The following is a 10,600-nucleotide window of genomic DNA, read 5'->3' on the forward strand; positions in this document are numbered from 1 at the left end:
GAGCCAGAGAGGAAGCCACAGATGTAAAGCCATGTCAGGTTCAATTAGACCATCTGAAGAGCTTAGCAGGCAGAGCTGACAAAGTCCAATTTGTCCCAACATATTTCAGCCCACCTTTCCCACATGTGCTCGCTACTCACAGCTTTCAGCACCACATTTGGACAAATATTCACACTTTCCCACATAACTCTCTGAGGGAAAGATGGCCTGGACTTTTACTTGGGGGTTCAGTGTTGCATTTAGTAATGCTCAGGACCCAAAAACAGGACTCAGACAAAGGCTCTAAGTTTAAACAGTTTATTTCACAACGCTGGGAGCAGAGGGTTTGAGAGGTTGACTCGAAATCTCGCAGTGAAATAGGCAGGAAGACAGACAGGCTGGGAACATCAGGCAGATTAAACATGAGAGTATGATCCTGAGACACACACACAGCATATTCATCAGTCAGATATTCTTAACCCAGGACCAGTCTATTTCTCACTGCATGACCACATAGATAAACTAACAATCTGGCAAAGACTGGAGAGGAGAGCCAGGGTTTTATACTGCTGGAGCAGGCTGATTGGATGAACCGCAGGTGTGCAAGGGCTTGATGAGTCGTTGGTTGCAGGTGTGTAGGAGAGAGATGGACTGTCACTCCTAGACCAGGACACATGCCCACACACACACACAGAGAACAATTGGGACAAACAGGAAACACAAGGGAAGGGAGAGAACAACTGAAAACACTAGGGTTGAGGGAGAGGCAGAGCCGGACCATGACATTCAGCTTATCTAGAAAAGCCATCAGCCAAGTTTCCTCTGCATGTAAGTTAATTTCCCCTCTCCCCCGCAACCCCCAATTGACAAGGTTTTTCTACGGAAAGGGAGAAAAGACACTTTTCTGTTTGTTTTCCTGCTGTCTCTCTTTTTCATTCACCCTCGGTCTGTCTCTCTGTTGTACATACACAGACACACACAGAGCTGCACCCTGTGGTGAATGTCTCACATATGCCATCCAGTTAGCTGGGTATTTTTGTCTGTGTGAGTGGGCAGCGGTGTCACTCAGCAAGCTTTGAGCTAAGCGGAGGGAGAGCTGTGAAAGCCAGTCACTAACAAGCAGAGAGATTCCCTGCATCCCACAGCCAGATAGCTTATCTCGGCAGAATAAGAAACATACTTAATAATCAGATTTAGAGAAGTGGGGGAAAAAAATACACTAACACCATAACAATTCAAATGCTTTGTGGTCACAAGTTGCCTGCAATGAGGTGACAACAACATAAAACAAAGTCTCCTCTTGTCAAAATGTATTCAATAATTAGACACACTGGAATGGCCTCGGTTAGATTGCAAAACAGACACCAGTGCTCGAGACTGGCCCTGCAAATTGGAATAATTTGTGTTTTCAGGGCCAGTGTAGCGTCTGCCTGAAGTGGATGATGGCTGAAAATCCCAGATTTATTTGTTGTTTATTTTTCCTCCTTCTAGGAATGGGACAACATCCATGGCTTCCCTGCCTCCTCCCAACCCCCCCCAAAAAATAAAAAAATAAGATAAAAAGACTAAATGCTCTCCTTATGCCTACCTCTGCCTGTGGCCTGAATGATGACAAGCTTGATTCCTGCTGGCGCCGTGCCAGTGCATTGCCCGAGGATGCCCTCGGGTGTCGGAGGCAGCATATTCATTAGCTACCTGTGTAGACTGCTCCTCCGAGATACACAGACACTGACGTCTGCTTTCCTTCCTTTCCAGAGATCCCTGAGCCACACACATACAAGCACACCTGAAGCCTACCATCTGGCCAAGGCTTGACGACCATGCTGCCGCAGCCTTCAATAGTCTGACCACTTAGCCCTCTTCCTATCACTCAGCCTCATCAGCCGATTCTGTCAGCACAGGTGGCATTCCCTTATTCCTTCTCTACTGGGGAAAGAACAAGCTGACAGAAGCTTTGAGCTATATATACACACAGTGACCAGAAAAATAGAAACACCTGTACAATGTAATGCAATGTAACAGCCCTGCAATAAATAGCCTGTGGGGACTGTTGACTCAACATTTGAATTGAGGTTGTAGTTTGGGATGTTCTTGTATTGGAATAAATTACATAAGAGCATTGAAAAACCAATCTTGACATTCAGTTTTTCTGGGCGCTTTAAGTGTTTCTCCTCCATATAAGCCATAAGACAATTTTTAATACTTAATTTTAATACTTTTAATAAATTAAAAACATCTAATGCAAATTCAGTATGTTATTATCTTTTGGTCATTTAGTCTAGAGAGCATCATATAGAGGGTTTCCCTTGTTACCTGTTGCACGTAAAATGGTTCAGTGCTATAAATGTGTTGGTCACTTCATCCTTAATTAGTTTCAAATAAATAAGGTAATAATAATAATGTGTTGAAATCCAGACTTGATTGAACACTTCAACAAACATACAACGCATTCAGCCAGTTTTGATTTGTGTGACGCATGCAAAGCCTAATTAATGTTATTTACACTCTGTAGAATCAGATGTCTGATTTTATGAACACCAGGAATCAGGAACAGCTGTTTGATAGAGAGAAACTAATGATGTCATGCCCAGAATCATCAGCGAGGAGCCAACACCATGGGGGCTGTCACTCAACAACAGAATGTCATCTGCAGTAGGGCCTCTGTTTGGGGAAGGCACTTGTCAATCATGTCTCAGGCAGCAGGGGAGCAGGTGTGCTGGCCAATCAGAGAAGGTCCCAGCACAGCAGGCCCGGGACCAGGAAGTGAAGCGCCATCTGGAGTGAAGACGAGCTGTGAGTGGGCAACTGAAACAAAGTGATGACATGCTGGAGGAAAGCTGGTGGAGTGTGCTGCTGGATATAACAAGGGCATTTGGATTCCTGCTGCCTATCACACCAATTCTGTTGTTGATTCTAGTAGTCAGATGGTGCTTATTAAAGATGTGCACAGGCTATTCCTCACATATATGGGTAGAAGACTAGTGTGTGTGTGTGTGTGTGTGTGTGTGTGTGTGTGTGTGTGATAGCCAACTAGTATGATGGGTAGAATACTGTTACAGACATTAACACGGCGCACAAGACATGGTATCACAATACTCACCCTGATTAGTGTAACAGCCCGTCCATCACACACACACACACACACACACACACACACACACACACACACACACACACACACACACACAGCATATTCATCAGTCAGATATTATTCTTAACCCAGGACCAGTCTATTTCTCACTGCAGGATGTCACTTTAACTTTGACAGTTGACAATTTGCCAGCTCATAAAATAAAAAAGGAATAAATGGTGGCAGTGAAAACTGGCAAATTGAAAATTATGACACTGAGTTTGATTTGGGGAAAAGGATGAAAAAATCCATTAAAACAAGTTCTGCATGGATAGTTATCTCTTTCTCTCTCTCCTCTTTTATGTAACAATGATCCTTTATTCCTTTGATAAGAGACAGATCTGCTGAGAGATGGGTCAGAGGAAATGGGATTGAATGGAAATCTTTGCACTACATTTACTGAATCATCAATGTGATTAATAGCAGTTAACACCTCGTAAAAATAGAGCCGCAATTATAGCGGAAAATTAGGGGCCAGCATTACCATCATGCTAATAAGTACCGAATATAATTACATTTATCGCAGTATTGTCGCAGAGATTGATAAATTCATGCTCAATCTCGTTAATCTCTCAATAACATCCAGCACAGAATTTAACAATTATCTTTTTTGTCATCCTGAATGAAAAAAGGCCAAAAGAGAAAAGGGAGGAGAAAGGGGTGAGAGATTGTGAGAGCAGATGGAGGTAGGTGAAGATGGAGAGACGCAGCACAAGAGAAAGAGAGAGTAGATATGCTTCTGTCCATCTCGAGTATTTTTCATCCTATTCCCAGCAGAGGGGATAAAACAGATAATTACCAACTCTAAAAACTGTGTCTTTGTGTGCTGCTCTGAAAAGAGAAACTCTCCAGCACTGAAGAGATAAAGCTCAAAACAAAAGCAGCCTGAATTGGACCAGGATTAGCTTTAATGGTGGTAATTACCAGAGGGGATAACAGCCCGGTCCTCTCTGCCCATCACTGAGGCCCAGAGCAGAGGACAGCAGGAGGGGGAGAGAAAGACCTGAATCAGGGCCCATCCTTGGCTTCCTGTGTGGCTCCATGGTGGCAGCGGTTTAGCACATTCAATTGTAAAACACTTGGACGACCCATCTATGTCTGGCCTCTCCTGTGCTAAAAGCCACTACTGTATCTCACCGCCCCAATAATGGCTCTGCATAAAAAAGGACTAGGCCCTCCACACTGTTGCTTCTTGAATTACAATCTGAGCTGATGGCATGGATAAGAGTGCCCTAAATTATAGCAGTGGGGGCACTGAGGCCCTTCTTTCTCTTTCTCTCTGTCTCTTGTCTCTACCTCATCTTAATGGCTGAGTAGCATCAGCAAGCTGCACTGTGTGCACCAATAAAACGTTATTATTTGGGACATTGACAGTGATGGGGTCTGCTGCCTAAAAACAAGAGAAATTAAAATGCAACATGGTACCCTCAGTGGAACATGGGCCCCCAGACATCAGTGGGGACAAAAGACAGAAACAAGAAGAGCCATGTGCAGGACATTCAGCTGCTCAGAAGGCTATATTTTATCTAGTTTCAGATCTCTGCTTCCGAACCCTAATTCGAATGTCAGCCCTCTGGCCCCCAGAGCATCGCATGCTGAATCTAAATCAAATATACTGTACCCACGTGCTGCTGCTTTTTCCCCTCTGCCACTCTCCCTACCTATATACAGTATTTTCAGTGTCCACATTTCCATGTTGTGCGTGCATGTCTGACCTCTGGTGTGTTTGTTTCCTACAACTCGGATCAATAAAAGACAACCCACCAGACAACCAATCCACAGGCAAGCTGGATCTATAAATTTCTCATATGTCCAACTGAGCTAGACTGTCCGCACCGTGGACTGCATTAACTGATCTCACAAATTCAGGATACGTAGAATAAAATGCTCTCCCCATGTTACTCATCTTCCCATTGATCATAGAAATGTGTGAATTGTTTCTGTAACTGTATCAAATTAATGGATTTAATGTTTCTTTATCAGTGTCAAACAGCAGAAGAAGAAGCGCCATGAGCTTCCAAGGTTGTACTAGTGATCTGTTACTAGAATATATTTAACCTGTAGAAACTCAGGTTTGGGCCTATACTGTAGTATGTGACTGTAATGAGAAACAACCTGCAGCCTGGTCCATAGTCTCTTTTAATTAGCTCTTTTGAGCTCTAACAGAAAAGCATTCACACGAGAGAATGGACCTGCCATTCAAAACTCCACCTGTGACAACCGAGATTCGTCGGAGGCATGCCTGTCGGTTCTATAGCTCTTATCTTGGAGATGAATCAAGAGGCATCATCACATTTCTTGGTCTGTTACAGCTCCTGGATGACCCCCCTCTGCCTTCTCTCTGTAGGATTTATCTTTTTAATCTATCCACAATAAACCAAGAAGAGTGCTTTCACGTTCACCTCAAATGTAATGTGGATTATTTGCAGGCATCTCTGGATGGTAATGTAAATGGATATGGAAAACATGATCATGACCAGATTTAGTGCCTACCTTTTTTATGAATTCCAACAATGTTGTCTATGATTAGATGATACCAGGAAGGTGATGCAATACAGTCAGCATATGAGCCATTTGTGCAAACAAATTCCTTGAGGCTGACATCAAACATCCAACCACATGTCTGCCTGCTCTTGTGAGGAACTCAGAATGGAAATCCCCCTCTTCCCTCCATCCCTCCTAAATAAGTTTGTGGTTAGCATCTTTTTTTTCTCTCCTCATTTTAATCCAAGAGAAGCTCTGCAGATGAAAGCAGAGTAATGTTGCTAATGTGTGCGATAGTCACAGCCACATAAACCCACCACAATAAATTAAAGACCACAGGCGTGCATCTTGGCCTCATGTGACCAAACCCCCCAGATACAAACAGACATACGGTCACACAGTCACACATTGTCCTCCAACGCCCTCCAAACCAGAAGCAGCCAGCAGGCAGGCGCCCACGTTCCCCACTCCAGACCTATCTGGCTACGGAGATAAAACCATACTGTAAACACAACATTTGACTCATCTTAGAAACATGACTGGGAAGCTGAGTGATGAGGGAAATCTAATAACTCTACTGCACTGGAGGATATTCTCTAAGTGACCTGTAGCTTATGCAACAAAGTTTAAATTACTTTAATATTAGAGTGAGGTATGGCTAAAACTCTCTTGAACCGTACTGTACCGTATGACTCTGCTCTTCATTTGTGGTCTTGCTTTAATGTGAATCTGATATGTGTGACATGAAGACATATGATTTGAATAAGTCGGAACTCTTCACACTTTATATTACGCACATATACCATGTATGTGCACATGTTCAGTTTAAACACATGCTTTTCCTGCACACACACACACAAACAGAAAATTGATGTGCTCTCTCTCTCTCTGTCTTTCACACACAAACACATATACACACACGGCACCCATAAAATTCAGATGTCTCCACACTCCATCCTTTGTGAGACCTTATTGTCCTGGTTATTACCCTGGGTATTGTTACAGAGAATTGGTATGCTTATCAAGGCCTGTAGTCTAAAGTTGATACGACACTAGCCTGGCAGCTTCATTAAGATTGATATCCTGCCGCAGCACACCCAGATGAGCTGATCTAGGACATGGGGAGCAGCCGAGCAGAGTTAGAGGGAGAGTTAGAGAAAGACAGAAAGAATGAGAGAGTGAGAAAGAGAGCGTGGGTCCACCTCCCAAGTAGCTCAATTGCCATCTATTGAGCCACTTGAGCTCAGGAGAGGGACCAGACATGCATACCTCTCTTTTAAGGGGACGCTTCCCCTGTAACCTCACCCTGCCAGTCATAAATTACCTTCCCTGGTTCAGTCCTTTCACAGTGAATGCACAGAGGGCCCCTATAGCCTCTCTATGAGCAATTAAGGCCTCAATAGGATGGTATCAAACCACCCTGACCTTATCCAACCTCTCCTGTCATTGTCACCTCCTAAAAGGTCCCCTCCACTTTGTCCCCAGAGTGCCATTGCTCTCAGCGTGCATGGTGCAGGCAGAGTACATTTTACTGGCTACTGGCCATCCCTGTTTCAGAGTTTTATTCTGAACAATATAAACAAGGTCAAAGGTCAACTGGACTGGAAGTTTTTCTTTTGTATGTTTTTTGAGCAATGTTTACAGCTGGTTAAATACAGGCTAGTTCACTCTAAATGTGCTGAACCCCGACTGTGTCATTTCATTAGCTGTATGACAGCACTGCTGTCTCACTGAACAGATTAGTTTCATTCCAACCGATGGACTTTCTAGCCATCCTATCATGTGGGCCAGATTCACTCTGTGTAGCCAACTGGAATGAAACTTCTGCTTTATGAGAAATCCCAAGTGTTAAATTCAGCCTGTATAGGTCAGGGAAGATTGCAGTGTGTACATTAACCGAGCACACTGGCATGTCTAATTTGCTGTGGTGGGCAAAACAAAGGCTCTCATTGATATCGCCATATTGAGTCAACCCTGGATTCAGTGGATAGCCCTGGTTTCCACTGGCCAGACCTAATGATTTATTGCATCACTGAATAGCCTGCACGCTATCTGATTGGCAAGGCTGGGGCCCATTAAAAGGCATATATTTTTAATCACTGTTTACCATGTCAATAGCAATGCTAATCACTTGTGTGTGTTAATATTCCATCGCTGGGTGAGGAGACTTGATAAACGAACGAGTCCTGCTGGTGGGTTTTTTTTATCTTAATAAAAAATTACATCGAGTCAAGCATTACTTCTAAAGTTTTCCTTTCACCTTTAAGGACCTTCATTAAAGAAAGGAGCCCCGAATGTGAGCCACTGAGTAAACATCTGAAAGTCATAATGTCAAACCAAATGTGCACCATTTAAAGAGGCAGAGTGCTTTTCAGGAAATGATAAGACCAATAGAGTGGGTTGAAATGAAATTCTTTTCATTAAGAATCATCTGCGGACACTTGTTTAATGCCAGCAATGACATTGTAATGGTGTGATCCTTTATATCGTATCAGTGCAACATTATGACCAAAACAAAATTTTGATCTTTTCGTCCCAGTGCTTGACTACCCTTATTTGCTACAGATGCTTGGTTTTTTATGATGCTACATTTCTCCTAGCATCTTGAAGAGAATGGGATCACGTGACAGAAAGTTTAATGTGCATGTGGTGAAATGTCAAGCTCTATCAAGCCCACTGGCCAGCGTAGTGCACACAGTAGTATTATTGAAGTGGGGCAGTTGCAGTAGGCCCCTCTGATGGCCTATAGAGTGCTCCCTATATGTACACAGAGTCATTGGGCAGATGTGACCTCGCCAGCACACAGAGGCTCTTTGTGTCCAAGGGATTTAGAGTCCCCTGGGCCTCCTGACTCTAAACATTAACAGACCTACTGCAGACGGAGAGAGAAAGAGAAAGAGACCCTTACTCTGTTGACATGCAACATTAACCGGGGCCAACTCTGTCTCCATACTTACAATATCAGGAAGGGCCCTATATGTACAGATGCATGCAAAGTTGTGGTTGGTTGATGCAGGGGGAAAGTCGAAGCTCAGGCGCACACTAATGAGGTGAAGCAGTATACTTAGTGAAAATATATCACTTATTGGACTGAGGACATATATTTATATGGCTCTTCACACTTGCTTACATGCAATAAAGGTAAGGTCTCAAAGCACTCCACTTAGAGGAGTCCAGTACAGGCTCTGTCCATTTCATTCATTTTTATGCTGCAACATGAGCAGAGGTCAGCATCCTTAACACAATTCAACTCATCTTCCATGATGTGTTGTCTTGTTATTGGAATGTGTTTGCATGTCCTTCGCCATCCTGTTTTAAAAAGAAACATTTTAAATAAAGGGCCTAATTATCTGTCAAGGATTGATGTTATGAGCCTGACGTACATGAACATATCTGGATTCTTGGTGATTTCTTTCCTCTCTGTAATAGCGTAATTATTCACCACTGTAGTTAAAGCAGCCTCGCGATTCCCTGATATTCTCGTCATTTTTGCTAATAATAATGATACAACATTTGCATAAAGGAAATGAAACAGGTTACATTTGCATATATTAAACATTTACATGTATGCATATAATATGTTTGCTCATTTCAGGAAACTAGGCAAGATAATTTTAAGACTAAGACAGGAAATAGAAGGAGCAAAAATCCACAGTAAATATTGGCCTTCGTTATCTGCCATCCCCTCAGACAGGAGGCTGTATCATTTTTCAGTGAAGAGCCCCCTGTTCTTGAGGACTAGGCCAGGCCTTGCTTTATTAAATTATCTTCCTTGCTTCGCAAATACAATTTCCTGCATAAATCACTCAAATGATCCTTCAGACTGTCAGGTCCAAGAGAGTGTTTTCTTTCCTATCTGCCTCCAACCAGGTTATGCAAATCCCCACCACTGTGTGTTCGATATCTATTGAGATGCTTCAGTTGTCTCCATTTGGCCCTAAATCCTTTGCTTGTCCCCATATTATTCTTCTGCCCTTGATAAAAAAGACACTAAACATCAAGCCATCACAAAGTCGGTAATCCATTACCAAAAAAGAGCATGCCAATTTAACTAAGCCAGAAACACTGACCCTGCAACCTTGGCCTTGTACACATTACAATGGGGGGAGGCCACAGTTTGTGCATTGGAGATCTGCTTGGTGGAGTATTGGGAAGGGCTTATTATGGCCCCTAAGCTGGGGCTGAATTCAATCACATTGGAAGGGGGCTGAACAGAGAAATCTTTACTAGGGGTCAGCTTGGTTTAAGACTCCAATACGGAAATACATAACTGCACCAAATCAGCCAAATAGAAGTCTGCATTATGATCCTCCCTAAAGCCAGCTAGCCAGCAGTCTAATTCTGAAGGATAAACATCTGTAATATATTGGCTCAAATGGAAGCCAGCTTAGAGTGACTTCAGCTTGATCCCAGACAGCTGTTTGGAGAGCAGCTATGGCCTGACTGCACAGGGGGTCTCGGTGGATGTCCTGAAAAGGGACCTCCAAAAATCTAAAGGGACAAAGGAATCTCTTGAACAATGTTCTTGCTGATACAATGGTGGTGCACAGGGTGGAAGGGGCAAAGGATCACTGCCTATTCTGGGGCATGAATGACCAGTGCATTCCTCTCCAGTCGCCAAGCAGTAAGCGCAGTGACCAAGAGTGACAAGTCTTTACACTGCTTTGTTGACACTCTCTGTGCTTGACCAATACATTCCTTCTGTTCTCTCCCTCACCCACCCTTCTCTCCCCTTTCCCTCTTTCTGCTTCCTTCCTACTTTGCTTCTAATTCTGCATCTGCTCTTCTATTGGTTTATTTTGTTTTTGCGTGGATACCCTTGAGTCCACTAAGCATTGTCAGTCCAGTTGCATATTCCTTATATTCAGAATAAAACATGGTACGACACAAGCACATAAATACACGTTGGGGTCAGGTCACTGCGTAGCATACTGACACACATTTGGAATACATGTTTGTTCTCCATACAAGCCACACATCAGTCCTTTGACAAGTGAAATGGGTGAA

General features: G+C 43.3%; 1 long non-coding RNA gene across 1 annotated transcript; it reads right to left on the reverse strand.

The window, feature by feature from the left end:
* Positions 1–283: 283 nt before the first annotated feature.
* On the reverse strand, positions 284–1,741 carry LOC122861877. Its single transcript, XR_006374592.1, has 2 exons — positions 1,568–1,741; positions 284–639 (listed from the first exon to the last, which is right to left on the reverse strand). It is a non-coding gene; the product is annotated as an uncharacterized LOC122861877 (long non-coding RNA).
* Between the last annotated feature and the right edge of the window lie 8,859 nt (positions 1,742–10,600).

The sequence above is a fragment of the Siniperca chuatsi genome, linkage group LG15 (genome assembly GCF_020085105.1).
Source record: "Siniperca chuatsi isolate FFG_IHB_CAS linkage group LG15, ASM2008510v1, whole genome shotgun sequence".
Classification (NCBI taxonomy): Eukaryota; Metazoa; Chordata; class Actinopteri; order Centrarchiformes; family Sinipercidae; genus Siniperca; species Siniperca chuatsi.